Genomic DNA, 26,940 nt, shown 5'->3' with positions numbered 1-26,940 from the left:
CACCCTTCTTACAGGGAGAGGTCAATGGCACAGGGCATTTTAAAGGCTAGGTCCTAAATAGTAGAAAGCCAGAGAGACCTCGACCCTTCTTAGAGGGGGGGTCACTCAGCCACAGGCACAAAGAGGCACTCCTGTTTACGAAGGAGAGGGATAAGACCTTACACCCCGGTTACAGGGCAGTCCTTTTGCCGGGCATGTCAAGGGGACCTGTGGCTAAATAAGGCTGGCGAAGGAGACCCAAACCCTCCTTACAGGGTGGTCCTTAAGCCAGGGACATTTCAATGGGCCAGAGCCAAGAGCGCTGAAGAGGAGAGACCTCCGTTCCCTCAGTAGAGGGCGGTCTCTTTGCCCAGGCAGTGCCAGCGGCCCAAGACAAGCTCGAAAGGGGAGACCCGCACCCTTCTTACAGGGAGAGGTCAGTGGTACAGGGCATGTTAAAGGCGCGGTCCTAAAGAGCTGAAATGCACAGAGACCTCAACCCTTCTTAAAGGGCGGTCACTCAGCCGCAGGTGCGGAATGGGCCCAGAAAGCATTTCTCTTGGCAAGGAGTGGACCTTGATCCCCGTTTACAGAGAGGTCCTTTTCCCTGGTGCCTCAAGGGGGATTAAGCCTACGTGGAGAAGTGTAAATGCCACCGGGAGGGCCATGTCTGCAATGTGTGCGTGGTTTTTGACTGGCCTTTTCTTCTCTTCTCTTTTCCTGCAGTTTCTTTGGTGCTTCTGTCGTCGTCTTCCTTTTGTCCTTTGAGTTGCTAGAAAGAGAGGGAAAGAGAGAGAGGTGAAGCGGGATAGGTGCGGGCTGAGTGGACACCACGATTCCAAGGTCAATTCAAATTAAATGGACAAGGTCCTCGCCCCTCCTTGAAATTACCCCAATTCCTAGGTTTCGGCACCAATCCGTAGCAGAAGGCAGGAGAGCTTGCAGCAGAACTCAGGGCCGGCTGGATGCAGAATACGCTGGGCTTTGACTTGGCTGAGAGCGTGAGGAGGCCACGGGCACAGGACAGCTACAAGGGCAAACCCTTAGCTCTCTCAAGAGGCTGGTTTCTAGAACTACCTTTCAAAGGGGAGTGTAATCTGGGGAAAGACCTGCACCCTAGTTAGAGGGAGCTCACTTTGGACTTTGGTGATTTCTTGGCTTTTTTGAAGAAAGGGTTGAATTTTTCACGGCCTCCACCATCCCCTTACAGCCGCCCCTTCGCCACACCAGGTTACATGTGACCCGGACGGGAAATACATAGGACACAAATCAGATTTCACTTCAGAACCCAGAAAAGCCAAGTAGAAATCATTCGAGTGCAATTTACTGTGACCAGCAGAAGGAGAACCTCAACCCTTCTTAAAGGGGGGTCACTCAGCCACAGGCACAAAGGGGCTCTCCTAGTTTACGAAGGAGAGGGATAAGACCTTACACCCTGGTTACAGGGCAGTCCTTTTGCCGGCGTGTCAAAGTGACCTGTGGCTAACTAAGCATGGCGAAGGAGACCCAAACCCTCCTTACAGGGTGGTCCTTAAGCCAGGGACATTTCAATGGGCCAGAGCCAAGAGCGCTGAAGAGGAGAGACCTCCATTCCCTCAGTCGAGGGTGGTCTCTTTGCCCAGCAAGTGCCAGCGGCCCAAGACAAGCTCGAAAGGGGAGACCTGCACCCTCTTTACAGGGAGAGGTCAATGGCACAGGGCATTGTAAAGCCTGGGTCCTAAATAATAGAGAGCCAGAGAGACCTCGACCCTTCTTAGAGGGGGGGTCACTCAGCCACAGGCAAGAAAAAAGGATCTCCTAGTTTACGAAGGAGAGGGATAAGACCTTACACCCTGGTTACAGGGCAGTCCTTTTGCCCGGCGTGTCAAAGTGACCTGTGGCTACATAAGCATGGCGAAGGAGACCCAAACCCTCCTTACAGGGTGGTCCTTAAGCCAGGGGCATCACAGAGGGCCGTAGCCAAGTGGGCGGACAAGGAGAGACCTCCATTCCCTCGGTAGAGGGGGGTCTCTTTGCCCAGCAAGTGACTTTGGCATTCAGAGGGCCAATGCAGAGAGGAGAAACGGGAAAGAGACCTGATCCCTGAGTACAGGGAGGTCACCCTTTCTTTAGAAAAATATTCCTCCTTTCAAGAAGCGCGGGGGGTGAGGTGGGGGGAAGTCCCCAATGTGAAAACATCTGGAAATGAACAGGTGGGAGGGAGGAATCCCGCTCAGTCTCCCATTACCATTAAATCCTCCATCCCTCGGCAACACCCTTCCCGATTTACCTTTCTACCCCACCAAGAAAATTTCAACTTTGTGCCCCCTAACCTTGACCAAAAAGGACACCCCTTACTTGGACACAGTCCTGTTAATAGGGTTAGGTGCACCCACGTGCAAGCTCTGAATACCACTCCACGTACCTACACCAGCTGAGCATCACCACATTTCCGAAAGGACAGCCACATCCCTCACTTCAAACATAGGCCTAGGAATAGCCTCGGTCTATCACCAAAGAAACAAAAGGCCTGGAATTCGGACGCAACTTACAGAGCTCTCCGACTCTCTACGATTCACACTAATCCATCCAGCAATGTCTTGTGCCGAATAAAACAAGGGCTCAAGGCTGAGGTTGACTGGGCAGTGTAAATTGGGCAGGGCAAGAGGAAATGAGGAAGGATCGCCTGGAAGTGAGGCTCTGAAAGGAGCCCCCTTCCTCACCTGTTCAGTTCCAGACTTTGTGACATATGGATTTTGGGACGATTTCTTGGCTCTCTGGGAAAGAAGGGTCGAATTTTCCACGGCCTCCACCATCCCCTTACAGCCGCCCCTTCGCCACACCAGGTTACATGTGACCCGGAGAAGAAATACATGGGTCACAAACCAGATTTCACGTCAAAGCCCAAAAAAGCCAAATAGAAATCATTCTAGGGGAATTTACTGCGACTAACCGAACGAGAACCTCAACCCTTCTTAAAGGGGGGTCACTCAGCCACAGGCAGAAAGAGGCTCTCCTAGTTTACGAAGGAGAGGGATAAGACCTTACACCCCGGTTACAGGGCAGTCCTTTTGCTCGGCGTGTCAAAGTGACCTGTGGCTAACTAAGCATGGCGAAGGAGACCCAAACCCTCCTTACAGGGTGGTCCTTAAGCCAGGGACATTTCAATGGGCCAGAGCCAAGAGCGCTGAAGAGGAGAGACCTCCATTCCCTCAGTAGAGGGTGGTCTCTTTGCCCAGCAAGTGCCAGCGGCCCAAGACAAGCTCGAAAGGGGAGACCCGCACCCTTCTTACAGGGAGAGGTCAATGGCACAGGGCATTTTAAAGGCTAGGTCCTAAATAGTAGAAAGCCAGAGAGACCTCGACCCTTCTTAGAGGGGGGGTCACTCAGCCACAGGCACAAAGAGGCACTCCTGTTTACGAAGGAGAGGGATAAGACCTTACACCCCGGTTACAGGGCAGTCCTTTTGCCGGGCATGTCAAGGGGACCTGTGGCTAAATAAGGCTGGCGAAGGAGACCCAAACCCTCCTTACAGGGTGGTCCTTAAGCCAGGGACATTTCAATGGGCCAGAGCCAAGAGCGCTGAAGAGGAGAGACCTCCGTTCCCTCAGTAGAGGGTGGTCTCTTTGCCCAGGCAGTGCCAGCGGCCCAAGACAAGCTCGAAAGGGGAGACCCGCACCCTTCTTACAGGGAGAGGTCAGTGGCACAGGGCATGTTAAAGGCGCGGTCCTAAAGAGCTGAAATGCACAGAGACCTCAACCCTTCTTAAAGGGCGGTCACTCAGCCGCAGGTGCGGAATGGGCCCAGAAAGCATTTCTCTTGGCAAGGAGTGGACCTTGATCCCCGTTTACAGAGAGGTCCTTTTCCCTGGTGCCTCAAGGGGGATTAAGCCTACGTGGAGAAGTGTAAATGCCACCGGGAGGGCCATGTCTGCAATGTGTGCGTGGTTTTTGACTGGCCTTTTCTTCTCTTCTCTTTTCCTGCAGTTTCTTTGGTGCTTCTGTCGTCGTCTTCCTTTTGTCCTTTGAGTTGCTAGAAAGAGAGGGAAAGAGAGAGAGGTGAAGCGGGATAGGTGCGGGCTGAGTGGACACCACGATTCCAAGGTCAATTCAAATTAAATGGACAAGGTCCTCGCCCCTCCTTGAAATTACCCCAATTCCTAGGTTTCTGCACCAATCCGTAGCAGAAGGCAGGAGAGCTTGCAGCAGAACTCAGGGCCGGCTGGATGCAGAATACGCTGGGCTTTGACTTGGCTGAGAGCGTGAGGAGGCCACGGGCACAGGACAGCTACAAGGGCAAACCCTTAGCTCTCTCAAGAGGCTGGTTTCTAGAACTACCTTTCAAAGGGGAGTGTAATCTGGGGAAAGACCTGCACCCTAGTTAGAGGGAGCTCACTTTGGACTTTGGTGATTTCTTGGCTTTTTTGAAGAAAGGGTTGAATTTTTCACGGCCTCCACCATCCCCTTACAGCCGCCCCTTCGCCACACCAGGTTACATGTGACCCGGACGGGAAATACATAGGACACAAATCAGATTTCACTTCAGAACCCAGAAAAGCCAAGTAGAAATCATTCGAGTGCAATTTACTGTGACCAGCAGAAGGAGAACCTCAGCCCTTCTTAAAGGGGGGTCACTCAGCCACAGGCACAAAGGGGCTCTCCTAGTTTACGAAGGAGAGGGATAAGACCTTACACCCTGGTTACAGGGCAGTCCTTTTGCCGGCGTGTCAAAGTGACCTGTGGCTAACTAAGCATGGCGAAGGAGACCCAAACCCTCCTTACAGGGTGGTCCTTAAGCCAGGGACATTTCAATGGGCCAGAGCCAAGAGCGCTGAAGAGGAGAGACCTCCATTCCCTCAGTCGAGGGTGGTCTCTTTGCCCAGCAAGTGCCAGCGGCCCAAGACAAGCTCGAAAGGGGAGACCTGCACCCTCTTTACAGGGAGAGGTCAATGGCACAGGGCATTGTAAAGCCTGGGTCCTAAATAATAGAGAGCCAGAGAGACCTCGACCCTTCTTAGAGGGGGGGTCACTCAGCCACAGGCAAGAAAAAAGGCTCTCCTAGTTTAAGAATGAGAGGGATAAGACCTTACACCCTGGTTACAGGGCAGTCCTTTTGCCCGGCGTGTCAAAGTGACCTGTGGCTACATAAGCATGGCGAAGGAGACCCAAACCCTCCTTACAGGGTGGTCCTTAAGCCAGGGGCATCACAGAGGGCCGTAGCCAAGCGGGCGGACAAGGAGAGACCTCCATTCCCTCGGTAGAGGGGGGTCTCTTTGCCCAGCAAGTGACTTTGGCATTCAGAGGGCCAATGCAGAGAGGAGAAACGGGAAAGAGACCTGATCCCTGAGTACAGGGCGGTCACCCTTTCTTTAGAAAAATATTCCTCCTTTCAAGAAGCGCGGGGGGTGAGGTGGGGGGAAGTCCCCAATGTGAAAACATCTGGAAATGAACAGGTGGGAGGGAGGAATCCCGCTCAGTCTCCCATTACCATTAAATTCTCCATCCCTCGGCAACACCCTTCCCGACTTACCTTTCTACCCCACCAAGAAAATTTCAACTTTGTGCCCCCTAACCTTGACCAAAAAGGACACCCCTTACTTGGACACAGTCCTGTTAATAGGGTTAGGTGCACCCACGTGCAAGCTCTGAATACCACTCCACGTACCTACACCAGCTGAGCATCACCACATTTCCGAAAGGACAGCCACATCCCTCACTTCAAACATAGGCCTAGGAATAGCCTCGGTCTATCACCAAAGAAACAAAAGGCCTGGAATTCGGACGCAACTTACAGAGCTCTCCGACTCTCTACGATTCACACTAATCCATCCAGCAATGTCTTGTGCCGAATAAAACAAGGGCTCAAGGCTGAGGTTGACTGGGCAGTGTAAATTGGGCAGGGCAAGAGGAAATGAGGAAGGATCGCCTGGAAGTGAGGCTCTGAAAGGAGCCCCCTTCCTCACCTGTTCAGTTCCAGACTTTGTGACATATGGATTTTGGGACGATTTCTTGGCTCTCTGGGAAAGAAGGGTCGAATTTTCCACGGACTCCACCATCCCCTTACAGCCGCCCCTTCGCCACACCAGGTTACATGTGACCCGGAGAAGAAATACATGGGTCACAAACCAGATTTCACGTCAAAGCCCAAAAAAGCCAAATAGAAATCATTCTAGGGGAATTTACTGCGACTAACAGAACGAGAACCTCAACCCTTCTTAAAGGGGGGTCACTCAGCCACAGGCAGAAAGAGGCTCTCCTAGTTTACGAAGGAGAGGGATAAGACCTTACACCCCGGTTACAGGGCAGTCCTTTTGCTCGGCGTGTCAAAGTGACCTGTGGCTAACTAAGCATGGCGAAGGAGACCCAAACCCTCCTTACAGGGTGGTCCTTAAGCCAGGGACATTTCAATGGGCCAGAGCCAAGAGCGCTGAAGAGGAGAGACCTCCATTCCCTCAGTAGAGGGTGGTCTCTTTGCCCAGCAAGTGCCAGCGGCCCAAGACAAGCTCGAAAGGGGAGACCCGCACCCTTCTTACAGGGAGAGGTCAATGGCACAGGGCATTTTAAAGGCTAGGTCCTAAATAGTAGAAAGCCAGAGAGACCTTGACCCTTCTTAGAGGGGGGGTCACTCAGCCACAGGCACAAAGAGGCACTCCTGTTTACGAAGGAGAGGGATAAGACCTTACACCCCGGTTACAGGGCAGTCCTTTTGCCGGGCATGTCAAGGGGACCTGTGGCTAAATAAGGCTGGCGAAGGAGACCCAAACCCTCCTTACAGGGTGGTCCTTAAGCCAGGGACATTTCAATGGGCCAGAGCCAAGAGCGCTGAAGAGGAGAGACCTCTGTTCCCTCAGTAGAGGGCGGTCTCTTTGCCCAGGCAGTGCCAGCGGCCCAAGACAAGCTCGAAAGGGGAGACCCGCACCCTTCTTACAGGGAGAGGTCAGTGGCACAGGGCATGTTAAAGGCGCGGTCCTAAAGAGCTGAAATGCACAGAGACCTCAACCCTTCTTAAAGGGCGGTCACTCAGCCGCAGGTGCGGAATGGGCCCAGAAAGCATTTCTCTTGGCAAGGAGTGGACCTTGATCCCCGTTTACAGAGAGGTCCTTTTACCTGGCGCCTCAAGGGGGATTAAGCCTACGTGGAGAAGTGTAAATGCCACCGGGAGGGCCATGTCTGCAATGTGTGCGTGGTTTTTGACTGGCCTTTTCTTCTCTTCTCTTTTCCTGCAGTTTCTTTGGTGCTTCTGTCGTCGTCTTCCTTTTGTCCTTTGAGTTGCTAGAAAGAGAGGGAAAGAGAGAGAGGTGAAGCGGGATAGGTGCGGGCTGAGTGGACACCACGATTCCAAGGTCAATTCAAATTAAATGGACAAGGTCCTCGCCCCTCCTTGAAATTACCCCAATTCCTAGGTTTCGGCACCAATCCGTAGCAGAAGGCAGGAGAGCTTGCAGCAGAACTCAGGGCCGGCTGGATGCAGAATACGCTGGGCTTTGACTTGGCTGAGAGCGTGAGGAGGCCACGGGCACAGGACAGCTACAAGGGCAAACCCTTAGCTCTCTCAAGAGGCTGGTTTCTAGAACTACCTTTCAAAGGGGAGTGTAATCTGGGGAAAGACCTGCACCCTAGTTAGAGGGAGCTCACTTTGGACTTTGGTGATTTCTTGGCTTTTTTGAAGAAAGGGTTGAATTTTTCACGGCCTCCACCATCCCCTTACAGCCGCCCCTTCGCCACACCAGGTTACATGTGACCCGGACGGGAAATACATAGGACACAAATCAGATTTCACTTCAGAACCCAGAAAAGCCAAGTAGAAATCATTCAAGTGCAATTTACTGTGACCAGCAGAAGGAGAACCTCAGCCCTTCTTAAAGGGGGGTCACTCAGCCACAGGCACAAAGGGGCTCTCCTAGTTTACGAAGGAGAGGCATAAGACCTTACACCCTGGTTACAGGGCAGTCCTTTTGCCGGCGTGTCAAAGTGACCTGTGGCTAACTAAGCATGGCGAAGGAGACCCAAACCCTCCTTACAGGGTGGTCCTTAAGCCAGGGACATTTCAGTGGGCCAGAGCCAAGAGCGCTGAAGAGGAGAGACCTCCGTTCCCTCAGTAGAGGGTGGTCTCTTTGCCCAGCAAGTGCCAGCGGCCCAAGACAAGCTCGAAAGGGGAGACGTGCACCCTCTTTACAGGGAGAGGTCAATGGCACAGGGCATTGTAAAGCCTGGGTCCTAAATAATAGAGAGCCAGAGAGACCTCGACCCTTCTTAGAGGGGGGGTCACTCAGCCACAGGCAAGAAAAAAGGCTCTCCTAGTTTAAGAATGAGAGGGATAAGACCTTACACCCTGGTTACAGGGCAGTCCTTTTGCCCGGCGTGTCAAAGTGACCTGTACATGCTACATAAGTATGGTGAAGGAGACCCAAACCCTCCTTACAGGGTGGTCCTTAAGCCAGGGGCATCACAGAGGGCCGTAGCCAAGCGGGCGGACAAGGAGAGACCTCCATTCCCTCGGTAGAGGGGGGTCTCTTTGCCCAGCAAGTGACTTTGGCATTCAGAGGGCCAATGCAGAGAGGAGAAACGGGAAAGAGACCTGATCCCTGAGTACAGGGCGGTCACCCTTTCTTTAGAAAAATATTCCTCCTTTCAAGAAGCGTGGGGGGTGAGGTGGGGGGAAGTCCCCAATGTGAAAACATCTGGAAATGAACAGGTGGGAGGGAGGAATCCCGCTCAGTCTCCCATTACCATTAAATCCTCCATCCCTCGGCAACACCCTTCCCGACTTACCTTTCTACCCCACCAAGAAAATTTCAACTTTGTGCCCCCTAACCTTGACCAAAAAGGACACCCCTTACTTGGACACAGTCCTGTTAATAGGGTTAGGTGCACCCACGTGCAAGCTCTGAATACCACTCCACGTACCTACACCAGCTGAGCATCACCACATTTCCGAAAGGACAGCCACATCCCTCACTTCAAACATAGGCCTAGGAATAGCCTCGGTCTATCACCAAAGAAACAAAAGGCCTGGAATTCGGACGCAACTTACAGAGCTCTCCGACTCTCTACGATTCACACTAATCCATCCAGCAATGTCTTGTGCCGAATAAAACAAGGGCTCAAAGCTGAGGTTGACTGGGCAGTGTAAATTGGGCAGGGCAAGAGGAAATGAGGAAGGATCGCCTGGAAGTGAGGCTCTGAAAGGAGCCCCCTTCCTCACCTGTTCAGTTCCAGACTTTGTGACATATGGATTTTGGGACGATTTCTTGGCTCTCTGGGAAAGAAGGGTCGAATTTTCCACGGCCTCCACCATCCCCTTACAGCCGCCCCTTCGCCACACCAGGTTACATGTGACCCGGAGAAGAAATACATGGGTCACAAACCAGATTTCACGTCAAAGCCCAAAAAAGCCAAATAGAAATCATTCTAGGGGAATTTACTGCGACTAACAGAACGAGAACCTCAACCCTTCTTAAAGGGGGGTCACTCAGCCACAGGCACAAAGAGGCTCTCCTAGTTTACGAAGGAGAGGGATAAGACCTTACACCCCGGTTACAGGGCAGTCCTTTTGCTCGGCGTGTCAAAGTGACCTGTGGCTAACTAAGCATGGCGAAGGAGACCCAAACCCTCCTTACAGGGTGGTCCTTAAGCCAGGGACATTTCAATGGGCCAGAGCCAAGAGCGCTGAAGAGGAGAGACCTCCATTCCCTCAGTAGAGGGTGGTCTCTTTGCCCAGCAAGTGCCAGCGGCCCAAGACAAGCTCGAAAGGGGAGACCCGCACCCTTCTTACAGGGAGAGGTCAATGGCACAGGGCATTTTAAAGGCTAGGTCCTAAATAGTAGAAAGCCAGAGAGACCTCGACCCTTCTTAGAGGGGGGGTCACTCAGCCACAGGCACAAAGAGGCACTCCTGTTTACGAAGGAGAGGGATAAGACCTTACACCCCGGTTACAGGGCAGTCCTTTTGCCGGGCATGTCAAGGGGACCTGTGGCTAAATAAGGCTGGCGAAGGAGACCCAAACCCTCCTTACAGGGTGGTCCTTAAGCCAGGGACATTTCAATGGGCCAGAGCCAAGAGCGCTGAAGAGGAGAGACCTCCGTTCCCTCAGTAGAGGGCGGTCTCTTTGCCCAGGCAGTGCCAGCGGCCCAAGACAAGCTCGAAAGGGGAGACCCGCACCCTTCTTACAGGGAGAGGTCAGTGGCACAGGGCATGTTAAAGGCGCGGTCCTAAAGAGCTGAAATGCACAGAGACCTCAACCCTTCTTAAAGGGCGGTCACTCAGCCGCAGGTGCGGAATGGGCCCAGAAAGCATTTCTCTTGGCAAGGAGTGGACCTTGATCCCCGTTTACAGAGAGGTCCTTTTCCCTGGCGCCTCAAGGGGGATTAAGCCTACGTGGAGAAGTGTAAATGCCACCGGGAGGGCCATGTCTGCAATGTGTGCGTGGTTTTTGACTGGCCTTTTCTTCTCTTCTCTTTTCCTGCAGTTTCTTTGGTGCTTCTGTCGTCGTCTTCCTTTTGTCCTTTGAGTTGCTAGAAAGAGAGGGAAAGAGAGAGAGGTGAAGCGGGATAGGTGCGGGCTGAGTGGACACCACGATTCCAAGGTCAATTCAAATTAAATGGACAAGGTCCTCGCCCCTCCTTGAAATTACCCCAATTCCTAGGTTTCGGCACCAATCCGTAGCAGAAGGCAGGAGAGCTTGCAGCAGAACTCAGGGCCGGCTGGGTGCAGAATACGCTGGGCTTTGACTTGGCTGAGAGCGTGAGGAGGCAACGGGCACAGGACAGCTACAAGGGCAAACCCTTAGCTCTCTCAAGAGGCTGGTTTCTAGAACTACCTTTCAAAGGGGAGTGTAATCTGGGGAAAGACCTGCACCCTAGTTAGAGGGAGCTCACTTTGGACTTTGGTGATTTCTTGGCTTTTTTGAAGAAAGGGTTGAATTTTTCACGGCCTCCACCATCCCCTTACAGCCGCCCCTTCGCCACACCAGGTTACATGTGACCCGGACGGGAAATACATAGGACACAAATCAGATTTCACTTCAGAACCCAGAAAAGCCAAGTAGAAATCATTCGAGTGCAATTTACTGTGACGAGCAGAAGGAGAACCTCAGCCCTTCTTAAAGGGGGGTCACTCAGCCACAGGCACAAAGGGGCTCTCCTAGTTTACGAAGGAGAGGGATAAGACCTTACACCCTGGTTACAGGGCAGTCCTTTTGCCGGCGTGTCAAAGTGACCTGTGGCTAACTAAGCATGGCGAAGGAGGCCCAAACCCTCCTTACAGGGTGGTCCTTAAGCCAGGGACATTTCAATGGGCCAGAGCCAAGAGCGCTGAAGAGGAGAGACCTCCGTTCCCTCAGTAGAGGGTGGTCTCTTTGCCCAGCAAGTGCCAGCGGCCCAAGACAAGCTCGAAAGGGGAGACCTGCACCCTCTTTACAGGGAGAGGTCAATGGCACAGGGCATTGTAAAGCCTGGGACCTAAATAATAGAGAGCCAGAGAGACCTCGACCCTTCTTAGAGGGGGGGTCACTCAGCCACAGGCAAGAAAAAAGGCTCTCCTAGTTTAAGAATGAGAGGGATAAGACCTTACACCCTGGTTACAGGGCAGTCCTTTTGCCCGGCGTGTCAAAGTGACCTGTACATGCTACATAAGCATGGCGAAGGAGACCCAAACCCTCCTTACAGGGTGGTCCTTAAGCCAGGGGCATCACAGAGGGCCGTAGCCAAGCGGGCGGACAAGGAGAGACCTCCATTCCCTCGGTAGAGGGGGGTCTCTTTGCCCAGCAAGTGACTTTGGCATTCAGAGGGCCAATGCAGAGAGGAGAAACGGGAAAGAGACCTGATCCCTGAGTACAGGGCGGTCACCCTTTCTTTAGAAAAATATTCCTCCTTTCAAGAAGCGCGGGGGGTGAGGTGGGGGGAAGTCCCCAATGTGAAAACATCTGGAAATGAACAGGTGGGAGGGAGGAATCCCGCTCAGTCTCCCATTACCATTAAATCCTCCATCCCTCGGCAACACCCTTCCCGACTTACCTTTCTACCCCACCAAGAAAATTTCAACTTTGTGCCCCCTAACCTTGACCAAAAAGGACACCCCTTACTTGGACACAGTCCTGTTAATAGGGTTAGGTGCACCCACGTGCAAGCTCTGAATACCACTCCACGTACCTACACCAGCTGAGCATCACCACATTTCCGAAAGGGCAGCCACATCCCTCACTTCAAACATAGGCCTAGGAATAGCCTCGGTCTATCACCAAAGAAACAAAAGGCCTGGAATTCGGACGCAACTTACAGAGCTCTCCGACTCTCTACGATTCACACTAATCCATCCAGCAATGTCTTGTGCCGAATAAAACAAGGGCTCAAGGCTGAGGTTGACTGGGCAGTGTAAATTGGGCAGGGCAAGAGGAAATGAGGAAGGATCGCCTGGAAGTGAGGCTCTGAAAGGAGCCCCCTTCCTCACCTGTTCAGTTCCAGACTTTGTGACATATGGATTTTGGGACGATTTCTTGGCTCTCTGGGAAAGAAGGGTCGAATTTTCCACGGCCTCCACCATCCCCTTACAGCCGCCCCTTCGCCACACCAGGTTACATGTGACCCGGAGAAGAAATACATGGGTCACAAACCAGATTTCACGTCAAAGCCCAAAAAAGCCAAATAGAAATCATTCTAGGGGAATTTACTGCGACTAACAGAATGAGAACCTCAACCCTTCTTAAAGGGGGGTCACTCAGCCACAGGCACAAAGAGGCTCTCCTAGTTTACGAAGGAGAGGGATAAGACCTTACACCCCGGTTACAGGGCAGTCCTTTTGCTCGGCGTGTCAAAGTGACCTGTGGCTAACTAAGCATGGCGAAGGAGACCCAAACCCTCCTTACAGGGTGGTCCTTAAGCCAGGGACATTTCAATGGGCCAGAGCCAAGAGCGCTGAAGAGGAGAGACCTCCATTCCCTCAGTAGAGGGTGGTCTCTTTGCCCAGCAAGTGCCAGCGGCCCAAGACAAGCTCGAAAGGGGAGACCCGCACCCTTCTTACAGGGATAGGTCAATGGCACAGGGCATTTTAAAGGCTAGGTCCTAAATAGTAGAAAGCCAGAGAGACCTCGACCCTTCTTAGAGGGGGGGTCACTCAGCCACAGGCACAAAGAGGCACTCCTGTTTACGAAGGAGAGGGATAAGACCTTACACCCCGGTTACAGGGCAGTCCTTTTGCCGGGCATGTCAAGGGGACCTGTGGCTAAATAAGGCTGGCGAAGGAGACCCAAACCCTCCTTACAGGGTGGTCCTTAAGCCAGGGACATTTCAATGGGCCAGAGCCAAGAGCGCTGAAGAGGAGAGACCTCCGTTCCCTCAGTAGAGGGCGGTCTCTTTGCCCAGGCAGTGCCAGCGGCCCAAGACAAGCTCGAAAGGGGAGACCCGCACCCTTCTTACAGGGAGAGGTCAGTGGCACAGGGCCTGTTAAAGGCGCGGTCCTAAAGAGCTGAAATGCACAGAGACCTCAACCCTTCTTAAAGGGCGGTCACTCAGCCGCAGGTGCGGAATGGGCCCAGAAAGCATTTCTCTTGGCAAGGAGTGGACCTTGATCCCCGTTTACAGAGAGGTCCTTTTCCCTGGCGCCTCAAGGGGGATTAAGCCTACGTGGAGAAGTGTAAATGCCACCGGGAGGGCCATGTCTGCAATGTGTGCGTGGTTTTTGACTGGCCTTTTCTTCTCTTCTCTTTTCCTGCAGTTTCTTTGGTGCTTCTGTCGTCGTCTTCCTTTTGTCCTTTGAGTTGCTAGAAAGAGAGGGAAAGAGAGAGAGGTGAAGCGGGATAGGTGCGGGCTGAGTGGACACCACGATTCCAAGGTCAATTCAAATTAAATGGACAAGGTCCTCGCCCCTCCTTGAAATTACCCCAATTCCTAGGTTTCGGCACCAATCCGTAGCAGAAGGCAGGAGAGCTTGCAGCAGAACTCAGGGCCGGCTGGGTGCAGAATACGCTGGGCTTTGACTTGGCTGAGAGCGTGAGGAGGCCACGGGCACAGGACAGCTACAAGGGCAAACCCTTAGCTCTCTCAAGAGGCTGGTTTCTAGAACTACCTTTCAAAGGGGAGTGTAATCTGGGGAAAGACCTGCACCCTAGTTAGAGGGAGCTCACTTTGGACTTTGGTGATTTCTTGGCTTTTTTGAAGAAAGGGTTGAATTTTTCACGGCCTCCACCATCCCCTTACAGCCGCCCCTTCGCCACACCAGGTTACATGTGACCCGGACGGGAAATACATAGGACACAAATCAGATTTCACTTCAGAACCCAGAAAAGCCAAGTAGAAATCATTCGAGTGCAATTTACTGTGACGAGCAGAAGGAGAACCTCAGCCCTTCTTAAAGGGGGGTCACTCAGCCACAGGCACGAAGGGGCTCTCCTAGTTTACGAAGGAGAGGGATAAGACCTTACACCCTGGTTACAGGGCAGTCCTTTTGCCGGCGTGTCAAAGTGACCTGTGGCTAACTAAGCATGGCGAAGGAGACCCAAACCCTTCTTACAGGGTGGTCCTTAAGCCAGGGACATTTCAATGGGCCAGAGCCAAGAGCGCTGAAGAGGAGAGACCTCCGTTCCCTCAGTAGAGGGTGGTCTCTTTGCCCAGCAAGTGCCAGCGGCCCAAGACAAGCTCGAAAGGGGAGACCTGCACCCTCTTTACAGGGAGAGGTCAATGGCACAGGGCATTGTAAAGCCTGGGTCCTAAATAATAGAGAGCCAGAGAGACCTCGACCCTTCTTAGAGGGGGGGTCACTCAGCCACAGGCAAGAAAAAAGGCTCTCCTAGTTTACGAAGGAGAGGGATAAGACCTTACACCCTGGTTACAGGGCAGTCCTTTTGCCCGGCGTGTCAAAGTGACCTGTGGCTACATAAGCATGGCGAAGGAGACCCAAACCCTCCTTACAGGGTGGTCCTTAAGCCAGGGGCATCACAGAGGGCCGTAGCCAAGCGGGCGGACAAGGAGAGACCTCCATTCCCTCGGTAGAGGGGGGTCTCTTTGCCCAGCAAGTGACTTTGGCATTCAGAGGGCCAATGCAGAGAGGAGAAACGGGAAAGAGACCTGATCCCTGAGTACAGGGCGGTCACCCTTTCTTTAGAAAAATATTCCTCCTTTCAAGAAGCGCGGGGGGTGAGGTGGGGGGAAGTCCCCAATGTGAAAACATCTGGAAATGAACAGGTGGGAGGGAGGAATCCCGCTCAGTCTCCCATTACCATTAAATCCTCCATCCCTCGGCAACACCCTTCCCGACTTACCTTTCTACCCCACCAAGAAAATTTCAACTTTGTGCCCCCTAACCTTGACCAAAAAGGACACCCCTTACTTGGACACAGTCCTGTTAATAGGGTTAGGTGCACCCACGTGCAAGCTCTGAATACCACTCCACGTACCTACACCAGCTGAGCATCACCACATTTCCGAAAGGACAGCCACATCCCTCACTTCAAACATAGGCCTAGGAATAGCCTCGGTCTATCACCAAAGAAACAAAAGGCCTGGAATTCGGACGCAACTTACAGAGCTCTCCGACTCTCTACGATTCACACTAATCCATCCAGCAATGTCTTGTGCCGAATAAAACAAGGGCTCAAGGCTGAGGTTGACTGGGCAGTGTAAATTGGGCAGGGCAAGAGGAAATGAGGAAGGATCGCCTGGAAGTGAGGCTCTGAAAGGAGCCCCCTTCCTCACCTGTTCAGTTCCAGACTTTGTGACATATGGATTTTGGGACGATTTCTTGGCTCTCTGGGAAAGAAGGGTCGAATTTTCCACGGCCTCCACCATCCCCCTACAGCCGCCCCTTCGCCACACCAGGTTACATGTGACCCGGAGAAGAAATACATGGGTCACAAACCAGATTTCACGTCAAAGCCCAAAAAAGCCAAATAGAAATCATTCTAGGGGAATTTACTGCGACTAACAGAACGAGAACCTCAACCCTTCTTAAAGGGGGGTCACTCAGCCACAGGCAGAAAGAGGCTCTCCTAGTTTACGAAGGAGAGGGATAAGACCTTACACCCCGGTTACAGGGCAGTCCTTTTGCTCGGCGTGTCAAAGTGACCTGTGGCTAACTAAGCATGGCGAAGGAGACCCAAACCCTCCTTACAGGGTGGTCCTTAAGCCAGGGACATTTCAATGGGCCAGAGCCAAGAGCGCTGAAGAGGAGAGACCTCCGTTCCCTCAGTAGAGGGTGGTCTCTTTGCCCAGCAAGTGCCAGCGGCCCAAGACAAGCTCGAAAGGGGAGACCCGCACCCTTCTTACAGGGAGAGGTCAATGGCACAGGGCATTTTAAAGGCTAGGTCCTAAATAGTAGAAAGCCAGAGAGACCTCGACCCTTCTTAGAGGGGGGGTCACTCAGCCACAGGCACAAAGAGGCACTCCTGTTTACGAAGGAGAGGGATAAGACCTTACACCCCGGTTACAGGGCAGTCCTTTTGCCGGGCATGTCAAGGGGACCTGTGGCTAAATAAGGCTGGCGAAGGAGACCCAAACCCTCCTTACAGGGTGGTCCTTAAGCCAGGGACATTTCAATGGGCCAGAGCCAAGAGCGCTGAAGAGGAGAGACCTCCGTTCCCTCAGTAGAGGGCGGTCTCTTTGCCCAGGCAGTGCCAGCGGCCCAAGACAAGCTCGAAAGGGGAGACCCGCACCCTTCTTACAGGGAGAGGTCAGTGGCACAGGGCATGTTAAAGGCGCGGTCCTAAAGAGCTGAAATGCACAGAGACCTCAACCCTTCTTAAAGGGCGGTCACTCAGCCGCAGGTGCGGAATGGGCCCAGAAAGCATTTCTCTTGGCAAGGAGTGGACCTTGATCCCCGTTTACAGAGAGGTCCTTTTCCCTGGTGCCTCAAGGGGTATTAAGCCTACGTGGAGAAGTGTAAATGCCACCGGGAGGGCCATGTCTGCAATGTGTGCGTGGTTTTTGACTGGCCTTTTCTTCTCTTCTCTTTTCCTGCAGTTTCTTTGGTGCTTCTGTCGTCGTCTTCCTTTTGTCCTTTGAGTTGCTAGAAAGAGAGGGAAAGAGAGAGAGGTGAAGCGGGATAGGTGCGGGCTGAGTGGACACCACGATTCCAAGGTCAATTCAAATTAAATGGACAAGGTCCTCGCCCCTCCTTGAAATTACCCCAATTCCTAGGTTTCGGCACCAATCCGTAGCAGAAGGCAGGAGAGCTTGCAGCAGAACTCAGGGCCGGCTGGATGCAGAATACGCTGGGCTTTGACTTGGCTGAGAGCGTGAGGAGGCCACGGGCACAGGACAGCTACAAGGGCAAACCCTTAGCTCTCTCAAGAGGCTGGTTTCTAGAACTACCTTTCAAAGGGGAGTGTAATCTGGGGAAAGACCTGCACCCTAGTTAGAGGGAGCTCACTTTGGACTTTGGTGATTTCTTGGCTTTTTTGAAGAAAGGGTTGAATTTTTCACGGCCTCCACCATCCCCTTACAGCCGCCCCTTCGCCACACCAGGTTACATGTGACCCGGACGGGAAATACATAGGACACAAATCAGATTTCACTTCAGAACCCAGAAAAGCCAAGTAGAAATCATTCGAGTGCAATTTACTGTGACCAGCAGAAGGAGAACCTCAGCCCTTCTTAAAGGGGGGTCACTCAGCCACAGGCACAAAGGGGCTCTCCTAGTTTACGAAGGAGAGGGATAAGACCTTACACCCTGGTTACAGGGCAGTCCTTTTGCCGGCGTGTCAAAGTGACCTGTGGCTAACTAAGCATGGCGAAGGAGGCCCAAACCCTCCTTACAGGGTGGTCCTTAAGCCAGGGACATTTCAATGGGCCAGAGCCAAGAGCGCTGAAGAGGAGAGACCTCCGTTCCCTCAGTAGAGGGTGGTCTCTTTGCCCAGCAAGTGCCAGCGGCCCAAGACAAGCTCGAAAGGGGAGACCTGCACCCTCTTTACAGGGAGAGGTCAATGGCACAGGGCATTGTAAAGCCTGGGACCTAAATAATAGAGAGCCAGAGAGACCTCGACCCTTCTTAGAGGGGGGGTCACTCAGCCACAGGCAAGAAAAAAGGCTCTCCTAGTTTAAGAATGAGAGGGATAAGACCTTACACCCTGGTTACAGGGCAGTCCTTTTGCCGGCGTGTCAAAGTGACCTGTGGCTAACTAAGCATGGCGAAGGAGACCCAAACCCTCCTTACAGGGTGGTCCTTAAGCCAGGGACATTTCAGTGGGCCAGAGCCAAGAGCGCTGAAGAGGAGAGACCTCCGTTCCCTCAGTAGAGGGTGGTCTCTTTGCCCAGCAAGTGCCAGCGGCCCAAGACAAGCTCGAAAGGGGAGACCTGCACCCTCTTTACAGGGAGAGGTCAATGGCACAGGGCATTGTAAAGCCTGGGTCCTAAATAATAGAGAGCCAGAGAGACCTCGACCCTTCTTAGAGGGGGGGTCACTCAGCCACAGGCAAGAAAAAAGGCTCTCCTAGTTTAAGAATGAGAGGGATAAGACCTTACACCCTGGTTACAGGGCAGTCCTTTTGCCCGGCGTGTCAAAGTGACCTGTGGCTACATAAGCATGGCGAAGGAGACCCAAACCCTCCTTACAGGGTGGTCCTTAAGCCAGGGGCATCACAGAGGGCCGTAGCCAAGCGGGCGGACAAGGAGAGACCTCCATTCCCTCGGTAGAGGGGGGTCTCTTTGCCCAGCAAGTGACTTTGGCATTCAGAGGGCCAATGCAGAGAGGAGAAACGGGAAAGAGACCTGATCCCTGAGTACAGGGCGGTCACCCTTTCTTTAGAAAAATATTCCTCCTTTCAAGAAGCGCGGGGGGTGAGGTGGGGGGAAGTCCCCAATGTGAAAACATCTGGAAATGAACAGGTGGGAGGGAGGAATCCCGCTCAGTCTCCCATTACCATTAAATCCTCCATCCCTCGGCAACACCCTTCCCGACTTACCTTTCTACCCCACCAAGAAAATTTCAACTTTGTGCCCCCTAACCTTGACCAAAAAGGACACCCCTTACTTGGACACAGTCCTGTTAATAGGGTTAGGTGCACCCACGTGCAAGCTCTGAATACCACTCCACGTACCTACACCAGCTGAGCATCACCACATTTCCGAAAGGACAGCCACATCCCTCACTTCAAACATAGGCCTAGGAATAGCCTCGGTCTATCACCAAAGAAACAAAAGGCCTGGAATTCGGACGCAACTTACAGAGCTCTCCGACTCTCTACGATTCACACTAATCCATCCAGCAATGTCTTGTGCCGAATAAAACAAGGGCTCAAGGCTGAGGTTGACTGGGCAGTGTAAATTGGGCAGGGCAAGAGGAAATGAGGAAGGATCGCCTGGAAGTGAGGCTCTGAAAGGAGCCCCCTTCCTCACCTGTTCAGTTCCAGACTTTGTGACATATGGATTTTGGGACGATTTCTTGGCTCTCTGGGAAAGAAGGGTCGAATTTTCCACGGCCTCCACCATCCCCCTACAGCCGCCCCTTCGCCACACCAGGTTACATGTGACCCGGAGAAGAAATACATGGGTCACAAACCAGATTTCACGTCAAAGCCCAAAAAAGCCAAATAGAAATCATTCTAGGGGAATTTACTGCGACTAACAGAACGAGAACCTCAACCCTTCTTAAAGGGGGGTCACTCAGCCACAGGCACAAAGAGGCTCTCCTAGTTTACGAAGGAGAGGGATAAGACCTTACACCCCGGTTACAGGGCAGTCCTTTTGCTCGGCGTGTCAAAGTGACCTGTGGCTAACTAAGCATGGCGAAGGAGACCCAAACCCTCCTTACAGGGTGGTCCTTAAGCCAGGGACATTTCAATGGGCCAGAGCCAAGAGCGCTGAAGAGGAGAGACCTCCATTCCCTCAGTAGAGGGTGGTCTCTTTGCCCAGCAAGTGCCAGCGGCCCAAGACAAGCTCGAAAGGGGAGACCCGCACCCTTCTTACAGGGAGAGGTCAATGGCACAGGGCATTTTAAAGGCTAGGTCCTAAATAGTAGAAAGCCAGAGAGACCTCGACCCTTCTTAGAGGGGGGGTCACTCAGCCACAGGCACAAAGAGGCACTCCTGTTTACGAAGGAGAGGGATAAGACCTTACACCCCGGTTACAGGGCAGTCCTTTTGCCGGGCATGTCAAGGGGACCTGTGGCTAAATAAGGCTGGCGAAGGAGACCCAAACCCTCCTTACAGGGTGGTCCTTAAGCCAGGGACATTTCAATGGGCCAGAGCCAAGAGCGCTGAAGAGGAGAGACCTCCGTTCCCTCAGTAGAGGGCGGTCTCTTTGCCCAGGCAGTGCCAGCGGCCCAAGACAAGCTCGAAAGGGGAGACCCGCACCCTTCTTACAGGGAGAGGTCAGTGGCACAGGGCATGTTAAAGGCGCGGTCCTAAAGAGCTGAAATGCACAGAGACCTCAACCCTTCTTAAAGGGCGGTCACTCAGCCGCAGGTGCGGAATGGGCCCAGAAAGCATTTCTCTTGGCAAGGAGTGGACCTTGATCCCCGTTTACAGAGAGGTCCTTTTCCCTGGTGCCTCAAGGGGTATTAAGCCTACGTGGAGAAGTGTAAATGCCACCGGGAGGGCCATGTCTGCAATGTGTGCGTGGTTTTTGACTGGCCTTTTCTTCTCTTCTCTTTTCCTGCAGTTTCTTTGGTGCTTCTGTCGTCGTCTTCCTTTTGTCCTTTGAGTTGCTAGAAAGAGAGGGAAAGAGAGAGAGGTGAAGCGGGATAGGTGCGGGCTGAGTGGACACCACGATTCCAAGGTCAATTCAAATTAAATGGACAAGGTCCTCGCCCCTCCTTGAAATTACCCCAATTCCTAGGTTTCGGCACCAATCCGTAGCAGAAGGCAGGAGAGCTTGCAGCAGAACTCAGGGCCGGCTGGATGCAGAATACGCTGGGCTTTGACTTGGCTGAGAGCGTGAGGAGGCCACGGGCACAGGACAGCTACAAGGGCAAACCCTTAGCTCTCTCAAGAGGCTGGTTTCTAGAACTACCTTTCAAAGGGGAGTGTAATCTGGGGAAAGACCTGCACCCTAGTTAGAGGGAGCTCACTTTGGACTTTGGTGATTTCTTGGCTTTTTTGAAGAAAGGGTTGAATTTTTCACGGCCTCCACCATCCCCTTACAGCCGCCCCTTCGCCACACCAGGTTACATGTGACCCGGACGGGAAATACATAGGACACAAATCAGATTTCACTTCAGAACCCAGAAAAGCCAAGTAGAAATCATTCGAGTGCAATTTACTGTGACCAGCAGAAGGAGAACCTCAGCCCTTCTTAAAGGGGGGTCACTCAGCCACAGGCACAAAGGGGCTCTCCTAGTTTACGAAGGAGAGGGATAAGACCTTACACCCTGGTTACAGGGCAGTCCTTTTGCCGGCGTGTCAAAGTGACCTGTGGCTAACTAAGCATGGCGAAGGAGGCCCAAACCCTCCTTACAGGGTGGTCCTTAAGCCAGGGACATTTCAATGGGCCAGAGCCAAGAGCGCTGAAGAGGAGAGACCTCCGTTCCCTCAGTAGAGGGTGGTCTCTTTGCCCAGCAAGTGCCAGCGGCCCAAGACAAGCTCGAAAGGGGAGACCTGCACCCTCTTTACAGGGAGAGGTCAATGGCACAGGGCATTGTAAAGCCTGGGACCTAAATAATAGAGAGCCAGAGAGACCTCGACCCTTCTTAGAGGGGGGGTCACTCAGCCACAGGCAAGAAAAAAGGCTCTCCTAGTTTAAGAATGAGAGGGATAAGACCTTACACCCTGGTTACAGGGCAGTCCTTTTGCCGGCGTGTCAAAGTGACCTGTGGCTAACTAAGCATGGCGAAGGAGACCCAAACCCTCCTTACAGGGTGGTCCTTAAGCCAGGGACATTTCAGTGGGCCAGAGCCAAGAGCGCTGAAGAGGAGAGACCTCCGTTCCCTCAGTAGAGGGTGGTCTCTTTGCCCAGCAAGTGCCAGCGGCCCAAGACAAGCTCGAAAGGGGAGACCTGCACCCTCTTTACAGGGAGAGGTCAATGGCACAGGGCATTGTAAAGCCTGGGTCCTAAATAATAGAGAGCCAGAGAGACCTCGACCCTTCTTAGAGGGGGGGTCACTCAGCCACAGGCAAGAAAAAAGGCTCTCCTAGTTTAAGAATGAGAGGGATAAGACCTTACACCCTGGTTACAGGGCAGTCCTTTTGCCCGGCGTGTCAAAGTGACCTGTGGCTACATAAGCATGGCGAAGGAGACCCAAACCCTCCTTACAGGGTGGTCCTTAAGCCAGGGGCATCACAGAGGGCCGTAGCCAAGCGGGCGGACAAGGAGAGACCTCCATTCCCTCGGTAGAGGGGGGTCTCTTTGCCCAGCAAGTGACTTTGGCATTCAGAGGGCCAATGCAGAGAGGAGAAACGGGAAAGAGACCTGATCCCTGAGTACAGGGCGGTCACCCTTTCTTTAGAAAAATATTCCTCCTTTCAAGAAGCGCGGGGGGTGAGGTGGGGGGAAGTCCCCAATGTGAAAACATCTGGAAATGAACAGGTGGGAGGGAGGAATCCCGCTCAGTCTCCCATTACCATTAAATCCTCCATCCCTCGGCAACACCCTTCCCGACTTACCTTTCTACCCCACCAAGAAAATTTCAACTTTGTGCCCCCTAACCTTGACCAAAAAGGACACCCCTTACTTGGACACAGTCCTGTTAATAGGGTTAGGTGCACCCACGTGCAAGCTCTGAATACCACTCCACGTACCTACACCAGCTGAGCATCACCACATTTCCGAAAGGACAGCCACATCCCTCACTTCAAACATAGGCCTAGGAATAGCCTCGGTCTATCACCAAAGAAACAAAAGGCCTGGAATTCGGACGCAACTTACAGAGCTCTCCGACTCTCTACGATTCACACTAATCCATCCAGCAATGTCTTGTGCCGAATAAAACAAGGGCTCAAGGCTGAGGTTGACTGGGCAGTGTAAATTGGGCAGGGCAAGAGGAAATGAGGAAGGATCGCCTGGAAGTGAGGCTCTGAAAGGAGCCCCCTTCCTCACCTGTTCAGTTCCAGACTTTGTGACATATGGATTTTGGGACGATTTCTTGGCTCTCTGGGAAAGAAGGGTCGAATTTTCCACGGCCTCCACCATCCCCCTACAGCCGCCCCTTCGCCACACCAGGTTACATGTGACCCGGAGAAGAAATACATGGGTCACAAACCAGATTTCACGTCAAAGCCCAAAAAAGCCAAATAGAAATCATTCTAGGGGAATTTACTGCGACTAACAGAACGAGAACCTCAACCCTTCTTAAAGGGGGGTCACTCAGCCACAGGCACAAAGAGGCTCTCCTAGTTTACGAAGGAGAGGGATAAGACCTTACACCCCGGTTACAGGGCAGTCCTTTTGCTCGGCGTGTCAAAGTGACCTGTGGCTAACTAAGCATGGCGAAGGAGACCCAAACCCTCCTTACAGGGTGGTCCTTAAGCCAGGGACATTTCAATGGGCCAGAGCCAAGAGCGCTGAAGAGGAGAGACCTCCATTCCCTCAGTAGAGGGTGGTCTCTTTGCCCAGCAAGTGCCAGCGGCCCAAGACAAGCTCGAAAGGGGAGACCCGCACCCTTCTTACAGGGAGAGGTCAATGGCACAGGGCATTTTAAAGGCTAGGTCCTAAATAGTAGAAAGCCAGAGAGACCTCGACCCTTCTTAGAGGGGGGGTCACTCAGCCACAGGCACAAAGAGGCACTCCTGTTTACGAAGGAGAGGGATAAGACCTTACACCCCGGTTACAGGGCAGTCCTTTTGCCGGGCATGTCAAGGGGACCTGTGGCTAAATAAGGCTGGCGAAGGAGACCCAAACCCTCCTTACAGGGTGGTCCTTAAGCCAGGGACATTTCAATGGGCCAGAGCCAAGAGCGCTGAAGAGGAGAGACCTCTGTTCCCTCAGTAGAGGGCGGTCTCTTTGCCCAGGCAGTGCCAGCGGCCCAAGACAAGCTCGAAAGGGGAGACCCGCACCCTTCTTACAGGGAGAGGTCAGTGGCACAGGGCATGTTAAAGGCGCGGTCCTAAAGAGCTGAAATGCACAGAGACCTCAACCCTTCTTAAAGGGCGGTCACTCAGCCGCAGGTGCGGAATGGGCCCAGAAAGCATTTCTCTTGGCAAGGAGTGGACCTTGATCCCCGTTTACAGAGAGGTCCTTTTCCCTGGCGCCTCAAGGGGGATTAAGCCTACGTGGAGAAGTGTAAATGCCACCGGGAGGGCCATGTCTGCAATGTGTGCGTGGTTTTTGACTGGCCTTTTCTTCTCTTCTCTTTTCCTGCAGTTTCTTTGGTGCTTCTGTCGTCGTCTTCCTTTTGTCCTTTGAGTTGCTAGAAAGAGAGGGAAAGAGAGAGAGGTGAAGCGGGATAGGTGCGGGCTGAGTGGACACCACGATTCCAAGGTCAATTCAAATTAAATGGACAAGGTCCTCGCCCCTCCTTGAAATTACCCCAATTCCTAGGTTTCGGCACCAATCCGTAGCAGAAGGCAGGAGAGCTTGCAGCAGAACTCAGGGCCGGCTGGGTGCAGAATACGCTGGGCTTTGACTTGGCTGAGAGCGTGAGGAGGCCACGGGCACAGGACAGCTACAAGGGCAAACCCTTAGCTCTCTCAAGAGGCTGGTTTCTAGAACTACCTTTCAAAGGGGAGTGTAATCTGGGGAAAGACCTGCACCCTAGTTAGAGGGAGCTCACTTTGGACTTTGGTGATTTCTTGGCTTTTTTGAAGAAAGGGTTGAATTTTTCACGGCCTCCACCATCCCCTTACAGCCGCCTCTTCGCCACACCAGGTTACATGTGACCCGGACGGGAAATACATAGGACACAAATCAGATTTCACTTCAGAACCCAGAAAAGCCAAGGAGAAATCATTCGAGTGCAATTTACTGTGACCAGCAGAAGGAGAACCTCAGCCCTTCTTAAAGGGGGGTCACTCAGCCACAGGCACAAAGGGGCTCTCCTAGTTTACGAAGGAGAGGGATAAGACCTTACACCCTGGTTACAGGGCAGTCCTTTTGCCGGCGTGTCAAAGTGACCTGTGGCTAACTAAGCATGGCAAAGGAGGCCCAAACCCTCCTTACAGGGTGGTCCTTAAGCCAGGGACATTTCAATGGGCCAGAGCCAAGAGCGCTGAAGAGGAGAGACCTCCGTTCCCTCAGTAGAGGGTGGTCTCTTTGCCCAGCAAGTGCCAGCGGCCCAAGACAAGCTCGAAAGGGGAGACCTGCACCCTCTTTACAGGGAGAGGTCAATGGCACAGGGCATTGTAAAGCCTGGGACCTAAATAATAGAGAGCCAGAGAGACCTCGACCCTTCTTAGAGGGGGGGTCACTCAGCCACAGGCAAGAAAAAAGGCTCTCCTAGTTTAAGAATGAGAGGGATAAGACCTTACACCCTGGTTACAGGGCAGTCCTTTTCCCCGGCGTGTCAAAGTGACCTGTACATGCTACATAAGCATGGCGAAGGAGACCCAAACCCTCCTTACAGGGTGGTCCTTAAGCCAGGGGCATCACAGAGGGCCGTAGCCAAGCGGGCGGACAAGGAGAGACCTCCATTCCCTCGGTAGAGGGGGGTCTCTTTGCCCAGCAAGTGACTTTGGCATTCAGAGGGCCAATGCAGAGAGGAGAAACGGGAAAGAGACCTGATCCCTGAGTACAGGGCGGTCACCCTTTCTTTAGAAAAATATTCCTCCTTTCAAGAAGCGCGGGGGGTGAGGTGGGGGGAAGTCCCCAATGTGAAAACATCTGGAAATGAACAGGTGGGAGGGAGGAATCCCGCTCAGTCTCCCATTACCATTAAATCCTCCATCCCTCGGCAACACCCTTCCCGACTTACCTTTCTACCCCACCAAGAAAATTTCAACTTTGTGCCCCCTAACCTTGACCAAAAAGGACACCCCTTACTTGGACACAGTCCTGTTAATAGGGTTAGGTGCACCCACGTGCAAGCTCTGAATACCACTCCACGTACCTACACCAGCTGAGCATCACCACATTTCCGAAAGGACAGCCACATCCCTCACTTCAAACATAGGCCTAGGAATAGCCTCGGTCTATCACCAAAGAAACAAAAGGCCTGGAATTCGGACGCAACTTACAGAGCTCTCCGACTCTCTACGATTCACACTAATCCATCCAGCAATGTCTTGTGCCGAATAAAACAAGGGCTCAAAGCTGAGGTTGACTGGGCAGTGTAAATTGGGCAGGGCAAGAGGAAATGAGGAAGGATCGCCTGGAAGTGAGGCTCTGAAAGGAGCCCCCTTCCTCACCTGTTCAGTTCCAGACTTTGTGACATATGGATTTTGGGACGATTTCTTGGCTCTCTGGGAAAGAAGGGTCGAATTTTCCACGGCCTCCACCATCCCCTTACAGCCGCCCCTTCGCCACACCAGGTTACATGTGACCCGGAGAAGAAATACATGGGTCACAAACCAGATTTCATGTCAAAGCCCAAAAAAGCCAAATAGAAATCATTCTAGGGGAATTTACTGCGACTAACAGAACGAGAACCTCAACCCTTCTTAAAGGGGGGTCACTCAGCCACAGGCAGAAAGAGGCTCTCCTAGTTTACGAAGGAGAGGGATAAGACCTTACACCCCGGTTACAGGGCAGTCCTTTTGCTCGGCGTGTCAAAGTGACCTGTGGCTAACTAAGCATGGCGAAGGAGACCCAAACCCTCCTTACAGGGTGGTCCTTAAGCCAGGGACATTTCAATGGGCCAGAGCCAAGAGCGCTGAAGAGGAGAGACCTCCATTCCCTCAGTAGAGGGTGGTCTCTTTGCCCAGCAAGTGCCAGCGGCCCAAGACAAGCTCGAAAGGGGAGACCCGCACCCTTCTTACAGGGAGAGGTCAATGGCACAGGGCATTTTAAAGGCTAGGTCCTAAATAGTAGAAAGCCAGAGAGACCTCGACCCTTCTTAGAGGGGGGGTCACTCAGCCACAGGCACAAAGAGGCACTCCTGTTTACGAAGGAGAGGGATAAGACCTTACACCCCGGTTACAGGGCAGTCCTTTTGCCGGGCATGTCAAGGGGACCTGTGGCTAAATAAGGCT

The 26,940-nt window shown here is 52.8% G+C and overlaps 4 long non-coding RNA genes across 4 annotated transcripts; all 4 read right to left on the bottom strand.

Annotated features, from left to right (window-relative positions):
• Nucleotides 1-699: 699 nt before the first annotated feature.
• Nucleotides 700-1,450, bottom strand: LOC119564022. Its single transcript, XR_005222919.2, has 2 exons — nucleotides 871-1,450; nucleotides 700-751 (listed from the first exon to the last, which is right to left on the bottom strand). It is a non-coding gene; the product is annotated as an uncharacterized LOC119564022 (long non-coding RNA).
• A 5,727-nt stretch (nucleotides 1,451-7,177) lies between these two features.
• Nucleotides 7,178-7,847, bottom strand: LOC119564028. The gene is made up of 2 exons (XR_005222927.2): nucleotides 7,349-7,847; nucleotides 7,178-7,229 (listed from the first exon to the last, which is right to left on the bottom strand). It is a non-coding gene; the product is annotated as an uncharacterized LOC119564028 (long non-coding RNA).
• A 9,053-nt stretch (nucleotides 7,848-16,900) lies between these two features.
• On the bottom strand, nucleotides 16,901-17,655 carry LOC119564031. Its single transcript, XR_005222932.1, has 2 exons — nucleotides 17,072-17,655; nucleotides 16,901-16,952 (listed from the first exon to the last, which is right to left on the bottom strand). It is a non-coding gene; the product is annotated as an uncharacterized LOC119564031 (long non-coding RNA).
• A 2,881-nt stretch (nucleotides 17,656-20,536) lies between these two features.
• Nucleotides 20,537-21,291, bottom strand: LOC119564032. The gene is made up of 2 exons (XR_005222933.1): nucleotides 20,708-21,291; nucleotides 20,537-20,588 (listed from the first exon to the last, which is right to left on the bottom strand). It is a non-coding gene; the product is annotated as an uncharacterized LOC119564032 (long non-coding RNA).
• Nucleotides 21,292-26,940: the final 5,649 nt, after the last annotated feature.

Source organism: Chelonia mydas, chromosome 22 (assembly GCF_015237465.2).
Source record: "Chelonia mydas isolate rCheMyd1 chromosome 22, rCheMyd1.pri.v2, whole genome shotgun sequence".
In the NCBI taxonomy this organism is placed as follows: Eukaryota; Metazoa; Chordata; order Testudines; family Cheloniidae; genus Chelonia; species Chelonia mydas.
This window is presented reverse-complemented; position numbering and strand designations above follow the sequence as displayed.